Below are 21287 nucleotides of genomic sequence, written 5' to 3'. Positions count from 1 at the left end.
AAAGTACAGCATTGGTGAAGTTGCAGTTATATAGGCAGGATGTGATGCTGAGGGTGCGAAATGTGAACAGACTTGGGCTGCCTCAGATAATTGCACCAAGAGGGATGGAGTCAGTGGCTAATTAACTAAGTTTGTGACAAGAACCAATGACTTCTTGCAATATTTGGTTGGAGAGCATTTCTATTGATTCAGTACTGTATGCTGTTCAATGTTCTGACTCTTTAGACACAAAGGAGAAGTCAAAAAAGGTGATGGTGAGGTAGAGCTGGGTGTTTTCAACATTTGGAAACTGACACTACAATTATACAAAGATGGATGGCAGGTCAGAAAATTTGACAGTATATTTAAAACAAAAAAGGTAAAGCTTGCCAAAAATTATTATGAAGGGAAAAGAGTATGAGAGAAAGCTAGCTAGAAAAATAAAATCAGATGGTACTTGTTTCTATAAATATAAAACAGAAAACTTAGTGAGTATTAGTCCAATAGAAATCTGAGTCTGAGGAATTAATAATGGAAAATAAGCAGATGTCAGATGAATTAAACAGGTTTTTTGTATTGGTCTTTGTTATATAGGATACAATTGACATTGCAGAAATAACTGTAAACCAAAAAAAAATGGAAGGTAGGGAGGAACCCCGGAATATTACAATTGCCAAGGAAGTGGCATTCAGAAAAGTGTTAGAAATATAGGCTGTCTGTACCCCAAATCCTGATGGATTTCAACATAAGGTTTAAACAGAGTGGCTAATGAGGTAATTGATGCATTTGTTTTGACTTTCAAAAAAACCTGGGATTCAGGGAAGATTCAACTGAATAGGAAAATAGCTAGTGTGACTTTAATCAAAACGGGAAGGGAGACAGAAAACAGGAAGCTACATGGTCAGTTGACTAAACATTTGTTGTAGGGAAGATGTTAAAAGTTGTTGTTAATTACATTAAAGCAGGGCACTTAAAAACTTTCAAGATAATTAGGCAGAGTCAACATGTTTTTGTGAAAAAAATCATGCTTAACCCATTTATTGGAATTATTTAAGTAACTTGCTGTGGATAAAGAGATACTGGTGGATATTATGTACTTAGATTTTAGAAGGCATTTGCTCAGATGCCACATCAAAGATTATTGTGGAAAGTAAAAGCTCGTGGTGTAGAGGGTAACACATTGATGTGGACAGAAGTTGGACTGGCTGACATGAAACAGAGAATAGGAATAAACAGGTCATTTTCAAGTTGGCGAGATGTAATCATGGTGTGCCATTGGGATCAGTGCTGGGGCCTCCACCTTTTACAATTTATATAAATGACTTGAATGGACTGAAGATAAGTTGCTAAATTTGCTGCAGACACAAAGAGAGGTAGGAAAGTAATGTGGGAAGAGGACCTATGGAGGCTAAAAAGAGATATAGATAGTTTAAGTGATAGGATAAAGATCTAGGAAATACACTGTGTGGGAAAATGTAGTATTGTCCATTTTCACAGAATAAAAAAGCATATTATTTAAATGGAGAGAAATTGCAGAGCTCTGAGGTGCAGAGGAATCTAAGTGTTCTAGTGCATGATTTGTAAAATGAGAGAGTGAGGTCTGCAGATGCTGGAGATCAGAGCTGAAAATGTGTTGCTGGAAAAGCGCAGCAGGTCAGGCAGCATCCAAGGAACAGGAGATTCGACATTTCGGGCATAAGCCCTTCTTCAGGATTCCTGAAGAAGGGCTTATGCCCGAAACATCGAATCTCCTGTTCCTTGGATGCTGCCTGACCTGCTGCGCTTTTCCAGCAACACATGATTTGTAAAAGGCAAGTAGATAGGTATAGTAAGTAATTAGAAAAACCTATAGAATGCAAGAGGATTAAATATAGAAATAGGGAGATTGTACATCATACAGGACGCAGGTGAGAACACCTCTGGAATATGTGTGTACAGTATTGGTCTCCTTATTTAGTGAAGATATAAATGCGTGCAAGGTAATTCAGAGAAGTTCAGAAGACTAATATCTGGAATGGGTGAATTGTCTTCTGAGGAAAGTTTGGACAGGCTAGGCTTGTATCCCCTGCATGTTGGAAAAGTAAAAGTTAACTGAAACATACAAGATCCTAAAAGGACTTGACAAAGTAGATGTGGGAAGAATGTTTTGTTGGAGAATCTAAAACTAGGGGGATATTATTTTAAAATAAGGGGTAATTTAATTAAAATGGCGATAAGGTTAATTTTTCTTTTGCAGAGGGTTGTGTATCTTTGGAAATCCCTTCCACACCAAGTAGTTAAAATAGAGTCTGAATATTTTTAAGGCAGAGGTAGATAGATTCTTGTTAAGCAAGAGAGTGATAGGTTATTGGGGCTAGATAGGAATGAGGAGTAAATCAGCAAGCTTATTGATATTATTGAAATATAGAGCAGGCTTGAGGGATCAAGTGGCCTACTCCTGCTCCTTTTTTGTATGTGTTTTCAGATGTTGTCATTGAGTAGCAGTGGAACAACATATGTCAAGAGTTACAGAGAACTGTGTGCTGGCAGTTGGTGGGTAAGAGCCATTTTAATCTTTTTTTAATCTTTAATTTTGGTTGTAGCTAACATTTAACTGAAATCTGCAGTTTCAATGAAAAAGTTCCCATGTTTTTAACCAGGTCTTCTGGAAGTACTGCTGGGTTTAGTTAAATTCCAGAGTCTGCTGAAACTAGTTTCTCTGCAACTGGATCAACTAGGCCTTTTATACTAGGAGCATTCCAATAACACTAGCCAATTTAGTGTGACTTATGAGAGTTTTGGAAGATGAATGATTAGGGAATTAGGGTAAGAAAGGAAAGAGATGCTCTTTTTTGATTTTGCTTTTTCTGACTATTTCAGAAATTGGCTATTCCTCTGCTACAGCAGAATAAGCTCGTTATTTGGTGAATATCTAGCAAGTGACTAAGGTTCAATCTATTCTTAACCTCAAAAGGGTGATAAAGTTAACAAATATAGATTTAAAAATGGGTAAATGTGCAAATGAATAAACTAATTAATTGGAACACATTAAGAGTGGCAGGGTGGGTTGTTTGTTCAAGATGTTATTGGTTCAAGATGCCAGCTTGATCCAGGATACCCATATCTGCAGCATATATTTGAGATTTGAACAGATTTGATTCAGTTTGAGGTTCGGGCTGAAATAAAGACACTGCAACACTTTAGTGAGAGAGAAACGTATTATGAATCATTGTAAGAATTTCCTGGATTCTTCATGATTAATTTCTAAAACATTGTTATAGTAGAAACAGTGGGGGGAGGAACACAAAATTGTAGAGGCTTTAAAAATAATGCTGTGAATTTTTCATTTTCTTTTAAACATTTATTAGTTTCAAAAGTGTTAGGGATGGGATTAAAAGATTATTTCACTGATGATTGAATGATTCTCAACTAGGTCATTAAAGGCCTGTTTTATTTTCTGATTGACCAAGGAAAAGTGGAGAGTTGCAGAGATGAGCTTGTTGGATGTCCAACATCAGAATGGAGGGCAGAAGGAGGCTGGAGGTGAAAGTTCATGTGATAAAACCCTAGGAGTATGTTCAACCGCCACAGGCCACTGAGGTACCTGGGAGCAAAGTAGGAGTGGCATACTAAAGTGTCAATGATCAACCTCAAAATGAATGAGAGAGTCAATATAGTACCTGCCTCCCAGTTCCGCTCTGCTACTAAACATAAGGGAGCTTCTATGGCCACACCCAGCCCCTCCCATTTGGGGAATGAAAATAAAAACATCAGGGTTCCAATGATTGATCTAGGGACTAGTATTGACATGTGGTTTTGTATAGTGAAAACAACATTAAGCTCAGTAATGATGTTCCTGCAATGATAAAATATTCCATCACTTTCTAGAAACAAATGTAATACTGCAGGGATTCTATGATCAGTATGCATCTTGGGAAACAGACAGTACAGCAAAAGTCCTGCATCACTGAGCTATTCAGGATAGCCAGTAACAGTGGTGGACTCTCCCTCTTTATGGGCATTTAAACGGGCATTGGATAGGCATATGGAGGGAAGAGGGCTAGTGTAGGTTAGGTGGGCTTGGATTGGCGCAACATCGAGGGCTGAAGGGCCTGTACTGCGCTGTATTTTTCTATGTTCTATGTTCTATGTTCTATGAACCTCGATGAAAACCACTGCATCTTTTTCTAGAAAGATGTTTAAGCTCAGCAATGATGTTCCTGCAATGATAAAATATTCCATCACTTTCTAGAAACAAATGGCAACTTAGATTTGGTACCAGAGTCAGATCCCACATTATCAGTTAGTCCTGTTAAGACTTTTAAAATTCATAACTAGACTTTAATTCATACAAAAATATCTTTATGTATAAACAGTTACTAAAACTGTTCGCTTCCGTACAGTAGCATATCAAGGAAACAAACATCAAAGTTTGACTCCATCCAACAAACAAACAAAAGGCATCACTTTTTTGTGGAAAATTAAATTTAAATATAATTGAGGCACCAGAAGAGTCTGACAACTGAAAAGCCCCAATTTAACTTCGGTAGAAAGACCTCAGACAGTGGTCTTTCCTGCACTGCGTCTTGGTAGCACTTGCAGGGATTCTATGATCAGTATGCATTCTGGGAAACAGACAGTACAGCAGAAGTCCTGCATCACTATTCAGGATGAACCTCAATGAAAACCACTGCATCTTTCTCTCGACTTCCTTTGCAAAGGCATGCTCCAGAAGGAGATATGTGTCAGTCTCTAATCCCTCATGGCTGATTTAAGGACAGTATGCAGTGACGTAGGCAGACCAGGCATACAAGATTCTCACAGGTAGTGTTCTTCTCACCACCAGCTTAGTTATCTTTTGAGATAGTGGGAAAAGAGTGTAATATTGTAAAGTCAGTAATTGTACTGAGAAATTATGTCAAGGTCAGTGCTGGAACACCATGAACCACTTTTTCAACTAAGTGGAAACATCTGACTGCAATACTGTACTGCAAGAATTCAAACTTTGTGACTTGAGTTCTATTTGAAATGCACAGGCAAAGCACTGTCATGTGAAACCACTCCAGACACTTCACTTAAAATGGGAGACATTTGCTTTTATATTTATGGATTTTAATTTTTTGTGACATGCATAATGAATCTGAAGATCACCTATATCCTGTGAGTTACTTTGGATATACATTATCTCTGTCCATATCATAACTGTGTAAATCAAGTTCAATGCTGTTTGAGAACAGATTATCAAAGCTTCTTTTTAAGTTTGGAGCAGTTTTGAAGAATACTTTCTGCATTAGTGATATTAATTAGTATGTTCATGTGGGGGATCTAATTACTGAGAGTAACTATGCAGGAGATAACAAATTACTCTTAGTTTTGCCCCATTCAAATGTCATTTGTGCCTTTATCTTTAGCCTTTCTGGAATAAAATAGGGTGTTAAGCATTTTTTTTAGAAAACAATTTTCATAATCCAAAATTTCTTCAAGAATAAAAGATTATTTAAAATATTTGTTTTGAGTAAGTATTAATGAAATTAACACATATTGGAACTTAGATGTGAACATGTAACCAAAACAGTAGAACACTGAAGAAGGTGATTCAGTTCATTCTCCCTGTGCTGACATACACAGAGACTTTTATCATTCCCATACATCACAAAGCACATTACAGCCTGAACTGTCCTCATCCTCTAGCACCCTCCTCCACCTCGTCCTCATTTTGAATAAATTCACCTTTAACTCCTCTTACTTTCTTCAGGCCAAAGGTATGGCCGTGGGAACCTGCATGGGCCCCAGTTAGGCTGGTCACTTCGTGGGAACATTCCTTGTTCCGAACTTACTCGGGTTCCTCCCCATGACTCTTTCTATGTTACGTTGACAACATCATTGGTGTTGCTTCCCCTTCTTGTGACTGAGAATTCAGAATTGAAAACATTTATCAATTTTGCTTCCAATTTACACCCTGCCCTCAGCTTCACCTGCTCCAGCTCTGACAGCTCTCTTTTCTTTTCTGACATCTCTGTTTACATTTCTGGGGATAGGTTGGCCACCGATTCCCACAGTTACCGCGACTATACATCCTCGCATCCTGTCTCTTGTAAGGACTCCATTCCATTCTCCCAGTTTCTCTGTCCCCATTGCGTCTATTCTGATGATGCTACCTTCCCAAGTGAGGGCCTCAGAAATGTCCGCCTTTTTCATCCAGTGAGGATTTCCCACGACCGAGGTCGACAGTGCCCTCAGCTTTGTTCTTGCGCTCTTCCCTCACCACTTCCCTCCCTCCAACAACAGTGATAGGGTTTTTCTGGTCCTCACTTTTCATCCCACTCACCTCCATACCTAAAGGATTGTAAGCTGCCATTTCTGTCACCTTCAATGGTATGTCACAACCAGACACACAACCCCCTCCCCTCCCTTGACTGCATTCCACAGGGTCTGTTCACTCCGGGACACACTGGTACCCTCTTCCTTTGCTCCCAACATTTCCTCACATCCCCACAGCACCTTCCCATGCAATTACAGAAGGTGTAATATCTGCTCATTTCCCTCCTCCCTCCTCACCATCAAAGTCCCACACGTACCTTACAGGTAAGAGACAAAAAATCTGCAGGTGCTGGAATCCAAGGTAGACAAGCAGGATGCTGGAAGAACACAGCAAGCCAGGCAGCATCAGGAGGAGTAGCGAGTTTGTTTCACGGTGTGGTCAAAGAGCCCTCTCTTCCATTCCTCTGACTGACCAACCAGTGTTCACCTGTGTTCACCTATCACTACCTCACCACTCAGTCATAGAGTCAGAGAGATGTACAGCATGGAAACAGACTCTTTGGTCCAACTCATCTATGCCGCCACCCAATCTAGTCCCACCTGCCAGCACCTGGCCCATATCCCTCCAAACCCTTTTCATTCATATACCCATCCAGATACCTTTTAAATATTGCAATTTTACTTGCCTTCCCTTCTCACTTCCTTCGGGGAAAGACAGGGACATCATTTTAACAATGCATCCCAAGGACAGCACCTCTGCATGGGGCTAACCCTCATCAATGAAAACACATTTGGTGCAATACTAAAGGCACAAGAACGAGAAGGCCCCTAAACATGTGGACCTCAGAACAAGATGATGTCCTCTATGTTCAACTATCGGGACACTGCCCTGTGAATGGGCTCACCCCGACTGAGAAAGGTCACTTGAAAGAGCGTGAATGGAGCCAGAGAAAATGCAGCAGGGAACAGGAGTAGATCCTGACTGTGTGATAATACAAAACAGGCGATAACTAGTCTGCAGCTTGTTAAATCTAATTTAATAATCAATAGAAATGAAAATGAAGGGAGGTATAAAAGCAATGTTGACTTGCTATTACCCATCACACAAAGTCAAAATCATGCCAATTAATCTGGAGCTGAGAGAAATTTTATTGGACAAACGCAAGAAGCATATTTGTGAAAAATTAGTTTAAAGAGAGAAAACTTTGTAAAACTGGCAGCAGACTGCTATGGTGAAGTAGCTCGAGACAAGCAGGGAAATAAAGTGTGATGTTATTGTATCTTGCCAGTCTCTGGAGTATTCTTTCTTCCTGTGTTTACAGCAGTTTTTTCCCCAACGGCTTCATGTGCTTTGTTGATATTTCCAGTGTTCACAAAGTGGTATATTAACCAGAGCTTGACCACTTTCTCCTATACCTAAGCAGGTGCCAAGATAAGATTTCATGTAAACTCAGTGCCAGCTGCAGTTAAGTGGTAATGTTCTTTCTTCTGGGACAGGAAGTTCCAGATGCAGGAGTCTAGTTTAGAGTGGTGCTGGAAAAGCACAGCAGGTCAGGCAGCATCCGAGAAGCAGGAAAATCAATGTTTCAGGCAAAAGCCCTTCAACAAGAATCCTAGTTACAGGGTTGCCATCACTTTTGCCTAGTTCCAGATGCACACTATGCCTTGAATGCATAATAGAGGAACTTGCGCTCTGCAGAACTGAGGGAACACTGCATTGTCAGAGGTGCAAATTTTTGGATGAGAAATTAAAAAAGCCCTTGCCTATCCTCTCTGGTGGCTGTGAAAATATTCCATGACACTGTTCACAGAAAAGCAGGGAAATTGTCCTCCAAGTTCTGTTCAATATTTATTGGTCAATTAAGTACTAGTCTTAACAAGTAAATTCACTTTTCTTTGCAATCACTGAATTTAATCAGATCACAAAAATGCTGTAACTGATGTTTTGAGTATCCCAAGAGTTTTCACTTGGTAGTTACACAGATGTGAACCTTGGTTATCTTGTGGCTAGTTGGACGTTCCACCTTACTTAATTCCTATTGGTCTCCACTTGCTGCTATTAATGGACATCCACCAATGAGGCAACAACACTCGGAACCGCCCTTCCCACGAAAACCAATTTAAAAAAAACCTTGGAATAAAATATATAAAAGTAAATAGGACTAATTTACCATTTGTCTGGATTGCAAGGCCACCATCCATTCCAGTATTGAGAGAGAGTTTTATGACAAGAAGTACTTTCCTCCAGTCATTTCAGACTTTGATGGAAATGTTGATTAGAATATACATCCAATTCAGAACAGACCACACTGACTTCAATCTGAAAAAATACATCAAATAAGGTAACAGGAGATGACATGGGAATTGCTGTTTGCCAATGACTCTGCCCTTATGTGACATTGTGAACATGGCCTTCAAAGAATCATAGAATATTTTGTTCAAAGCAGCTGATGACTATGGGCTAATGGTCAGCTTAAGGAAGATAGAGTTACTTCATCGTAAATTCTGACTTTGCCTCACACACAAAAACTATCAATGACATAGTCTTGAAGGCTTGAGATAATATTGCCTCCCCTAGAAGCACAATCTGCAGAAATGTCTGCATTGACATTGTATTCAGTTGCTGGAGGAAGCTCAGCATTCTCCCACTTACACAGGAGGCTCTGAAGGAAATGAGATATTAAACTTACAACAAAACTTGCTGTGTACAAAGCTTTGGTAAAGTCTACCCTTCTTTACATCTGTGAGACAAGAACTGCATATTCTAGTCTTATTAAGCAGTTGGCAAGGTTCCACAAGAGATGCATTCGGAAAGCATGTGTATTAAATGAGCGGAGAAAGTGCCAAAATTCCTAGAATCAAAGCACTCACGTCACAGACCATCAAGTGGAGTGGAAATGTGCCTTCTTGTTTTGGTATTCCTGTATCTTGTAAAATTTCCTACAGCATTAATTCAGAAAAGGCAGGGAAGTTCTCCCTGGTATTCTGACAAATTAGTTATCCTTTCACCTACATCTCTCAAACAGATATCTGGTCATTCTCACAATGTTGTGTGTGGGAGTTTGCGGTGAACAAACTAGCTGCATGGGTATTCTAAATGAATAAAATTCAAACAAGGAAATATGAAATTATAAGTTATCTCATTTTTTGCTTTGACAAATAAAAATGGTAACTATGGCTCAAGAAACAATGCTGTGGATGTACTAAGGTGCAAATGAACACAAACATTTTCCTTCCCGTTTTGCTGATTTGTGATACAAAATGTAAAGGAGTTTACTACCTTACCCTGAACCAATTGTACAAGAGTAGTTCAGATATTTTTGCGAGACTTAAATATTTCTACCTATTTAGAGTCACAGAGATGTACAGCATGGAAACAGACCCTTCAGTCCATCCAGTCCATGCTGATCAGATATTCTAAATTAATCTAGTCCCATTTGCCAGCATATTTCCATCTGAACCCTTCCTATTCATCTACCTATCCAGATGCCTTTTAAATGTTGTAATTCTACCCACCTCCATTAGTTCTTCTAGCAGCTCAATCCATAAACACACCATTCTCTACGTCAAAAATTTGCCCCGTAGGTCCTTTTCATACCTTTCCTCTCTCACTTCAAACCTATGCCTTCTACTTTCGGACTGTCCTACCCTGGGAAAAAGACCTTGGCTATTAACCCTATCCATGCCCCTCATGATTTTATAAGTCACCATTAAGACACCCCTCAGTCTCTTGTACTCCAGGGAAATTAGCCCCATCCTATTCATCCTCTCCCCACAGCTCAAACCCTCCAACCCCGGCAACATCCTTATAAATCTTTTCTGAACCCTTTCAAGTTTAACAACAACTTTCCTGTAGCAGGGAGATCAGAATTGAATGTAGTATTCCAAAAGTTGCCTAATCAATATCCTGTACAGTTCCAACATGACATCCCAACTCCTTCACTCAATGCATTGGCCAGGAAAGGCAAGCATACCAAGTGCCTTCTTTACTACCCTGTCTATCTAGGTGTCTACTTCAAGGAACAACGAACCTGCACCCAAGGTCCCTTTGTTTGGCAACTGTCCCCAAGACCATACTATTAAGTCCTGCCCTGATTTGCGTTACCAAAATGCAACACCTCACATTTATCTATTTATTGAAAGAAGACACTTATAAATACTGTTAACAATAAGTGGAAAAAGGTAGACTTTCACAATTACCAGACATTGCAAAGCACTTTGAGGCCTTTGAGGAGTTTTGAAGTACAGCCACTGTTTATATATAGAACCTTGACATCTGTAACATTTCCCTGAATGGAAATGTCAAAACAATAAATATTCTGATGAAAAATTTGTGATTTACTAGATTTGGAGAAACATCTGTTGTTCAATTCAAAATAGCGAAAGGGTTTTATTGTCCCCAGTGGTATTATTCATTTCTTGCAACACCTTTGTGTTCATGGGTGAGAAAAAAGTTGTAGGTGACCTTCTCTAGTCATGGTCCTTCCACCCTTTTGGTTTTGGACCTATTTGGCCCTCAGAAGATTAGGTGGCCATTACGTTTCCCAGGATGGTTTCTGAAATACTGGAGAAATCTGAAAATTCAAGTACATCAGCCTGTCTATACGAGTCATTTTCTCATCAACAAATGACAAGCTGAATTTATATATCAATGTAGACAAGAGAGGTGCTTCAAAGCAGAGGTATCCAACCACAAAGTCACATAAAGGGATAATAGGATGTATGATCAAAAGCATGCTGAAAGATAAAGGGTTTCAGATGCATTTTGAAGGAGAATAGAAGGATGGAGAGGAGAGACTTTTATGAAGAAGAATTCAATTAAAAATTGGGTCTTGGGTAGTGTTGCATAATGGAGAGACAGGGGTTCAGATACATAATTCTTTGTGTCACATATAGACAACGTGGTTAAGAAGGCATTTAGTGTGCTTGCCTTCATTGCTCAGATCTTTGAACATAGGAGTTGGGACGTTATGTTGAGGTTATTCAAGATGTTGGTGAGGCTTCTTCTGGAGTACCATCTCCAGTTCTGGTCGCCCTGTTATATAAGGGATATTATTAAGCTGGGGAGGGTTCAGAAGGGATTTTCCCAGGACGTAGCCAGGAATGGAGACTCTTAGGTATAAGGAGAGGTTGGATAGTCTGGGGCTTTTTTCATTGGAGCATAGGAGATTGAGGGGTGACCTTATACAGCTTTATAAAGTCATGAGGGATATGGATGAGGTGAGTGCCAAATGTCTTTTCCCTAGGATGGGGGATTTCAAGACAAGGGGGCATATTTTTTAAGGTGAGAGGAGAAAGATTTAAAAAGACATAAGGGACTTTTTTTTTACCAGAGAGAGTGGTTTGTGTGCGGCGTGAACTTCCAGAGAAAGCGATGGGTGTGAGGATGGCTACAACATATAAAAGACATTTGGATAAATATGCAAATAAGAAAATTTTGGAGGGATATGGGCTAAGCACAGGCTAGCGAGACTAGTTAATTTGGGATTATGGTTGGCATGGACTGGTTGGATCAAAGTGTATATCCGTGCTGTATGACTCCATGACTCCAGAACATAAGGCTCAAGTGACTGAAGGTATGGCTGCTAATGTTGGAGTTATTAAAACCAGGGATCCAGAAAAGGCCAGATATCTGAGCAGCATGCAGATCTCAGAGCCTTAGAGACTGGAGCAGGTTACAGTGATTATTAGCAGCAAGGTCAAGATTGGGTTTGAAAAATGGGCATGAAAATTTGTGGATTTAATTTCACAACTTAATGTCTAGACAGATAAAGTTAATGGGGGAAACAAAAAATCAGGGCATGCAAACTGACAGAGGAGTGAAACAAAACCAGATGGATAACCTGGTATCAACCTAGACAATGGAAATGATAATGGCAAAAACCCTGCAAAGTCCTCCATCTGGGAGCTGGTGCCAAAACTGAGAGAGCTATCTCACAGAATGGTCCAGTAGTGAGTACGATCTGCAAGATGCAGAGGAAATTGTCATTAGACAGCACTTTCCAAACCCAGACCATTTCCATCTAGAAGGACAAGATAATGAGTACTGTGGGTTCTGTTTTGATTATACGTTTTGTTGAGACCTGTCTCCTGATTAAACTTAAAATATAAAATATAGGTACTAAGTTAGCCTGGAGCAGAGATTTTCTGCATCTGTAGATTGTTAAGTTGCAAAGATGGCCTTTAGTAGAGTGATGTGCTCTTCCTGTCGGATGTGGGAGATTAGGGAGAGTTCCCATGTTACTGATGATTATGTTTGCAGGAAGTGTGGTTGGTTGCAAATCCTACTGGATTGCATAGATTGGCAGTTAGAGTTATTGAGGAATTTACAGAATAGCTGGTCCATTGATTTGTTTTTGTACTGAATCCTGGATTCAGTACCTGAGAAATCAGTGTTCATTTTGACATAATAACCCAAGAAGTGTGGTGCTGGAAAAGCACAGCAGTTCGGGCAGCTTCCGAGGAGCAGGAGAGTCGACATTTCGGGCATAAGCCCTTCATCAGGAATGTGTGATAGGGTTAGGGTTAGGATTAGTGGTTCACAACACTTCTTGACTATGCTTGCCCGAGTGTTGAGGTATTACAACGATATTTAGAATTATTAAAATTAAATGCATAGAAGGTAATTTTGACTTTGGATGCTTGTATCAAATAGATGATATTGGGTAGGTCATATAATTTACACTCAAGGTTTACATTTCTTTCAAGTCAATGATGTAGAAACAACAGCGGATCCAAATCAGCTGTAAGACACCCCATCATTCAAAGTCAAAATTGCTGACATTCAGGCAGGGACAGGGGCAGGGATGAAAATCGCAGACCCCCTAATATTGCTCTTGGCCCGGGACCCTACCCTCACACAGCTTTAACTCTTGGCCTCTAACCAAGCACTGCAGTCCCACTCCTGACTTGACCACAGTTGGGCTGGCTTATTAGGTCCGAATGAACCCTGATGTCTCAGATCATGAATCCAGACAAATCGATGGACCAGCTATTCTGTAAATTCCTCAATGCCTCTAACTGCCAATCTATGCAATCCAGTAGGATTTGCAACCAACCACACTTCCTGCAAACATAATCAATGAGTAACATGGGAATTCTCCCTAATCTCCCATATCCGACAGGAAGAGCACATCACTCTATTAAAGGCCATCTTTGCACCTTAACAATCTACAGATACAGAAAGTAGCACAGTCTTGGCGCTCTAAAAATCTCTGCTCCGGGCTAACTTAGTACCTATATATTATATTTTTAAAGTTTAATCAAGAGACAGTTCTCAATAAAACATTTAATAAAAACAGAATCCAGATTACTTACTATTGTAGATTTACAAAAAAAACAGTAAGGTTACATTTTAAAAAAGGCACGTAGTGGCACCCCTACTATGAGCACTCCCACACAGGTTTCTCCAAGGTCAGCTGTGAACTTTGCTGTTTGTTAATTTTTCTTAGAGGAACTCCGATGTCCAGAGATACTTGAAATTAAACAGCAGAACAGTCAGCTGTGCAGATTCACTGCTAGGTTAGACAGCAGTGCAAGTTTATTTCTCTGATTCACCTCCCTTGTGGTCACAATCTGTCTTTTTGTCTTCCTCCTTTTTAAAATGCTGTTATTTTGATCTTTTCTCCTCCAAAGTTCCAAAATAATGCAACAGCTTATTAAACAGTAGTACTGCTCCTAAAATGAGGAAATCAACTCCAACACTGAAAATACCTCAAAAAAGCAGCAGCTCTTAGAGCCATGTTTTTTTCTCCACCCTCCATCTTGGATTACCCAGAATCCATTGACAGGGAAGGAAATCAAGAAGGGAATATAAACATTTTGGAGGTTATCTGGACTAGGAGGCTGACTACACGACTCACTGCATGAAGCATGACTGCTGTTTCTTTACATTGTGATTCATATAGCAGGTGCACAATGGAGATGAAAATGGCTGCCACCACACCTGGAGTTGTTTCCTCCATAGTATAGTGGTTAGTATTCCCATCTCTCCTTTGGGAAATTGGGGTTCAACTGGAGTTGACCTGGGGTATATCTTTCTTGACCAGCTGCTGGCTCAATGAGGTGTCTGTATCTGAGCTGATGAAGGTTGCAAGAGGCAGTCTTGCTGGTGCTTCCTCTGAGGAATCTGAGGGATTGAAGACCAAAGAACAAAGAAAATTATAGCACAGGGACAGGCCCTTTGGCCCTCCAAACCTGTGCCAATTCAGATTCTCTATCTAAACCTGTCTTCTATTTTCCAAGGAATTCTATCCCTCTGCTCCCTGCCCATTCATGTATCTGCTCGATACATCTTAAATGACGTTATCATGCCCACCTCTACCACCTCTGCTGGCAACGTGTTCCAGACACCCAGCACCCTCTGCGTAAAGAACTTTCCATGCGTATCTCCCAAAACTTTTCCCCTCTCACTTTGAATTCATGACCCCTTGGAATTGAGCCCCCCACTCTGGGGAAAAACTTCTTGCTATCCACCCTGTCTACCCTGTCTATACCTCTCATGATTTTGTAGACCTCAATCAGGTACCCCCTCAACCTCTGTCTTTCTCATGAAAATAATCCTAATTTACTCAACCTTTCTTCATAAGCGCAGCAGGTCCGGCACATCACAGGAGAAGGAGAATCGACGTTTCGGGCATAAGCCCTTCTTCAGGAATGAGGAGAGTGTGCCAAGCAGGCTAAGATAAAAGGTAGGGAGAAGGGACTTGGGGGAGGGGCGTTGGGAATGCGATAGGTGGAAGGAGGTTAAGTTGAGGGTGATAGGCCGGAGAGGGGGTGGGGACGGAGAGGTCGGGAAGAAGATTGCAGGTCAAGAAGGCGGTGCTGAGTCTGAGGGTTGGGACTGAGATATGGTGGGGGGAGGGGAAATGAGGAAGCTGGAGAAATCTGCATTCATCCCTTGTGGTTGGAGGGTTCCTAGGCCCTGAAGAAGGGCTTATGCCCGAAACATCGATTCTCCTTCTCCTTTGATGCTGCCTGACCTGCTGCGCTTTCCAGCAACACATTTTTAAGCTCTGATCCCCAGCATCTGCAGTCCTCACTTTCTCCTAACCTTTCTTCATAGTCCACCATACCAAACAACATGCTAGTGACCCTTGTATGCAACCTCTCCAAAGCATCCACATCCTTTTGGTAATGTGGCAACCAGAACTGTATGTAGTATTCCAAATGTGGCCGAACCAAGGTCTTATATAATTGAAACATGACCTGCCAATTCTGTACTCAATATCCCAGCTGATGGAGGAAAGCATGCTGTATGCCTTCTTGACCACTCTATTGACCTGCATTGCCACCTTCAGGGTAGAATGGACCTGAACACCCAGATCTCTCTGTACATCAATTTTCTCCAAGCTCTTGAACTGGATCTTCTAAAATGCATCGTCTTGCATTTGACCATATTGAACACCATCTGCCATTTCTCTGCCCAACTCTGTAATCTATCCATATTCTGCTGCATCCTGACAGTCTCCTTCATTATTTGCTACTCCACCAATCTTAGTGTTATCTGCAAACTTGTCAATCAGACCACCTATACCTTCCTCCAGATATTTATGTATATCACAAACAACAATAGTCCCAGCACAGATCCTTGTGGAACACCACTGGTCCCAGGTCTCCATTTTGAGAAACATACTTCCACTACTACTCTCTGTCTCTTGCTGCCTAGCCAGTTCTCTATCCATCAGCCTACCATGGGGAACCTTATCAAACACCTAAAGTCCATGTATATGACATCTACAGCCCTTCCCTCATCAATCAACTTTGTCACTTCCTCAAAGAATTCTCTTAGGTTTGTAAGACATGACCTTCCCTGCACAAAACCATACTGCCTATCACTGATAAGCCCATTTTCTTCCAAATGGAAATAGATCCTATTGCTCAGTATCTTCTCCAGTAGCTTTCCTACTACTGATGTCAGGCTCACCAATCTATAATTACCTGCATTATCCTTGCTACCCTTCTTAAACAAGGCAACAACATTAGGAATTTTCCGAGACCTCACCTATATTCAAGGATGCTGCAAAGATATTTCCTCTCTCACTTCCCTCAGTAATCTAGGATAGATCCCATCTGGACCTGGGGACTTATCCACCTTAATACCCTTCAGAATACCCAACGCTTCCACCCTCCTTATGCCAACTTGACCTAGAGTAATGAAACATCTATCCCTAACCTCAACATCCATCATGTCCGTCTCCTTCTACAGATGTGGTGGAGCAGGAAGTGTCTTATAGAGTCACTTTCTTGACTGTGGATATATGCAGACTTCAGTGGTACCTGCAGGAGACAAAAGACAGAATGCATGTAAGGGGATCATGGAATCCCTACAGTGTGGAAAGAGACTATTCAGCCCAATGGTCTACACTGACCCTCCAAACAGCATCCTACCCAGATCCAGCCTCCTAATCTATCCTTGTAACCCTGCATTTACCATGGTTTATCCATCTAGCTTGCAAATTCCTGGACACAATGAGCTCTTAGAATGGCCAATCCATCTAACCTGCACATCTTTGGACTGTGGGAGGAAACCGAAGCACCTGACAGAAACCTGTGCAGAAACAGGAAGAACGTGCAGACTCCACACAGTCGCCCGAGGCTGGAATTGAACCTCGGCCCTGGTGCTGTGAAGCAGCAGTGCTAACTAATGTGCCACCATGCTGACCCTACATGGTAATGGATAATGATTCTTACTTGGTTACTGAGACATTTAAGTTTTGGCATCACCACAGGATTGGTCATAGCCCTAACTGACCTGGGTCAGGATCCTCTCCTTGTGAAAATCAGGTACCCCACTGCTTGTCATGGCACTCTCTGCCCTAGAGGAACTGAGATGAAAATGGCTGTTAGTGGTGACACAGATGGGGTCAAATGATGAGGTGTCATGAATAAGAGAATGGGTAGTGCAGAGGCCATGCAGGGTTAGTAATGTAGGGGGAATTGGGTAATTGAGAGGAAGTGAAGGAAGATGTTACATGCAATAGTGAGGCTAGTAGAGACTGTTAGTAAGCGGTGGGTAAGATAGCAGACAGAATATTGTGGCACTGACCCCTGTGGAGTGGAGAAGCTCATTGATCTTCATTTTATATTGCTGGGTGTTGTCTGAACCAGGGAAACAGCACTGACCCAAGTGTCAACCTCGGACCAGATATGGCAGTATCTAATGTTGTAGTCTCCTCTGCCAGTCCTGAGGAAAGAGAACAGCCTTCCTCTGCACCATGCCATCCACAAGGACTTCCAGGTCCCTGTCAATAAAGTAGATGCCAATTTTCCTTTGTTTGTGACATCTGATCAATTCATGCAAACCGTGCAGGGCAGCTCCAGACTAACACATTTGACCTGGAGGATAACTGTGTTTTAAATATGATATTGGTGCCAAGAATGCCATGGGGAATTGGTATTGGCAAACATTTCCGCCTCAGGTGAGAGGGAAGATATGATGAGCAGGGTGTCATAGAGACATGGTGCATACTTAATGAGATGAGTTTTGGTAAACAGTGAGAAATCTTGCTAGGTCTCACGGATGGAAACCCAGCATGAAACTTGCCAATATTGGCATTTAACTAATTTCTTGTAAACATTAGTTCAATTTTATATTATCCTATAATGTTCTTATGGACCTGCCAGTGACTGTTTTAGAGGACCATTTTATGATTCCTTGCATACAGAATGTTTTGAGACACAAGAAGACCCAAATTGAGGAGTAGAAAATTCATCAGCAAATGATTTCCAAAAAGTATATTAACTTTAAATATTTTAATATTTTCTGAAAAATAAATATGATAAATGTTGAATTTGTAATTTGTGCCTCCCAATGACAGTTATGTCTTGAATTCCAAAAGGAGAGAAATTTTGGCAATCAGGCTGCAAGTCAAATGTGAACAGAATTTGGTAACAACTGCTGAACGTTTCAATGAGGTTTTGAAATTAATGTTCAAGATGAGCATAACACTGACAGGGCCAGCAGTTCCTACCCATTCCTACTGATTTGACTGAATGCTTTATTAGGCAAATAAAGAGGCTGTTGAAGAGTCAAACTACTTGATGTGAATTGAAGTCATAGATCACAATGGCTAAGGAGAATACGTTTACTTCCCAAAGATACATTTTTGAACCACTTGGGTTTGTTACAACATCTGGTCACCTTTCATTTCTATATTACAATTTTAACTCAATTCAATCTCTCCAATTGACCACAACATTATCATGGCCCCATTGTTTCAGCATTCAGTTTAAGCAAACCACAGTGGGATGAGAGTTTTTAAAATAGAAACAAGCAAATGTAAAACAAGGACAGTTTGAATAGCTTATATCGACAAGTTTATTTCTTAATCACTGCTCTTTCACACAGCAACATAGGCTTATGTATTGTCCATCACTTCACTGTTGTAATGCTTTCATAGTTCCCTACAGGCTATTTGGCACTTTGAGCCTGCATGCTGGGTTTCCATCCGTGAGACCTAGCAAGATTTCTCACTGTTTACCAAAACTCAATCTCATTAAGTATCCACCATGTCTCTATGGCACCCTGCTCATCATATCTTCCCTCTCACCTGAGGTGGAAGTGTTGCCAATACCAATGCCTCATGGCATTCTTGGCACCAATATCATATCTAAAACACAGTTATCCTCCAGGTCAAATGTGTTAGTCTGGAGCTGCCCTGCACAGATTGCATGAATTGATCAGATGTCACAAACAAAGGAAAATTGGCATCTACTTTATTGACAGGTGCAGGCTCAATGGGCCTGCATCAAACAGCATTCCACCCCTCCAGCCTATCCCCAAATTCCCCATGGCTAACCCACTTAGCCTGCACATCCCTGCACACTATGGGCCAGTCCACCTAACCTGCACATCTTTGGACCATGGGAGGAGCACTCTGAGGAAACTCATGCAGAGTCAGGGAGAATGTGCAAACCTCATACAGACTGGAAGGCTCGAATCAAACTCGGTCTCTGGGGTGATGAGGCAGCAGTGCTAACCACTGAGTTACCATGCCACCCATGGTTTTGGAGGGAGTTGTGACAGAGTTTTGTTATGTTTATTCACCACATGAACCAACTGCCAGTAACACTTCTGGTAGGAGGAGCTTCCAAAAGTTCTTTGATTCCAAAAGCAATTGAGTGGCACAAAACCTTTGGGACAATAATATAATGATGTCCAACGCACCTGTGTGATCCTCCACAAGTGGCATCCCTCTAGGCTGCAACAGACTTGTGCTTCATGTGAGACCAGATCATTTCATCCTCTAGGATCCAAACCCTGCCAAACCTGAAAGTTGTCTTGTTCACTTTGGAGGTCTTAATCAGTTCTGAGAGAAGCTAAGCCAGTCTCATATTTCAAGTAATCTGTGAAAACAAAATTTATTCTCATTTTCCACAGAGTAAAGATGGAAAAATTATTTTTAGCGGCAGAAGCGTTGGTAAGCAGGGGGTACAGACTTAAAGAGCTGTGAGAGGAACCAGAAGTGACATAAAGAAAAGCTTTTTACACAATATATTGGTCTGATCTCCCTATATTGGCTGATAGGGAGGTTGAAGCAGTGTTGACAGTAACATTCAAAAGAGATTAGGAAAAGTACTTCAACGTAAAAATATTACAGGACAGGAGCAGGGAAGTAGGATTGGGGTTCTATCAAAGAACTGGCACCAGTATGAAGTGCCAAGTGGCTTCCTTCTATGCTATATCACACTGTGACTCTGGAGGGATAATGTTAACCCAATTAGCCAGTTGCAAAACCCAAGGACTCTGGTTTTTCTGCTTGTTATTGCTATTCAGTGAGTGAGGTGTTAAAACACCACTCTACCAGTTTCCTGTTAAGCAGATTAGGTTTAAACTGTACCCATGATCTTCTGAGCATTACACTGAAATCCTACAATTACAATGCAAGTCAGCGTTCTTCATTGCCCATAGATACACCTGATGCTAAATCCGAACACTCATTTACAGGAAGACATTTTTAATTGCTGTCAATCTTCCCAGGCCAGAAAATGCATTAGACTTGATGCAGATTGTGTGTCTACTGATAATGATGTCATTTAAATATAGGCAAGAGGACCCGCAGTGTATCATCTTTCAGTGCAATGCCACACTTCCAGAACTGTTTAATGGAGATCATAACATGCACTGACGTCTATTTTGCGTCACCTGTGCATAGCATCACAGAATCATACAATACAGAAGAGGCCCTTTAGCCTGTTGAATGTGCACTAACAAAAACTACTTTAAATCTACACTAGTCCCATTTTCTAGTACTTGAGTTGTGAAGGACTGACAAACAGAAATTTAAAAGATCAGTATGCCGTTCCTTTTCATTAAATATTTCCTTCTTGCTATCACTCCAGTATAGCTGAGCTCTCCTTTTATATTGTGTTGCCTTGCTCTAGATTCCCCAACAAATGAAATAGAAGCATTTCTGTTCATCACCAAAGTGACTCATTTAATATAACGCATCATTAAAAGCTGACAGTATGGAAAAATCTGGCTGGTCTATGATGGTGACTGGTGCATTGTGACCAGACAGTCTCCTCCCATCTATATACCGCACTCGCAAACCTTCACCATCTCCCCATAGCTAATGTAATCACTTAGGAAAAGCAAACATACACGCCAATGAGAAAGAAAACCACTGGTTGGGAATAAGTCGACTACATCTCTGATCTACTCAGACAATTGAAAGCAGTCCAAGAAATTCACAAAATGTTTAGAAAGGCACTCACCTTCCTTATGATGCAGTCATTGCTCCAGTCAAACGTTGGTCCATTTGCTTCATGTGATTGGAAATAGAATCAGCATCCATCATGTTCCACAGGCTGACTAATCTTAGGGAAAAAGATTCTCATAAGAACCTGTCAATTTACACACTTGCTAAACGTAGATACTTGGTTTTTGGAATAGCACTATGTGAGGTAAAAAGGTTTTGGAAGTGCTGTTTCCTGGGTGTGTAAATCGATATTTTGCCTCAAGAAGCGTAAGATAGGAAGGAAGTAACACAGCACTGCAGGAACAAAGGGATAAACCACATACTTGTCACATAATTCAGAGTAGTATTTTGAATTTCCATCCTTTC

The sequence above is a fragment of the Hemiscyllium ocellatum genome, chromosome 37, assembly GCF_020745735.1.
Source record: "Hemiscyllium ocellatum isolate sHemOce1 chromosome 37, sHemOce1.pat.X.cur, whole genome shotgun sequence".
In the NCBI taxonomy this organism is placed as follows: Eukaryota; Metazoa; Chordata; class Chondrichthyes; order Orectolobiformes; family Hemiscylliidae; genus Hemiscyllium; species Hemiscyllium ocellatum.
This window is presented reverse-complemented; position numbering follows the sequence as displayed.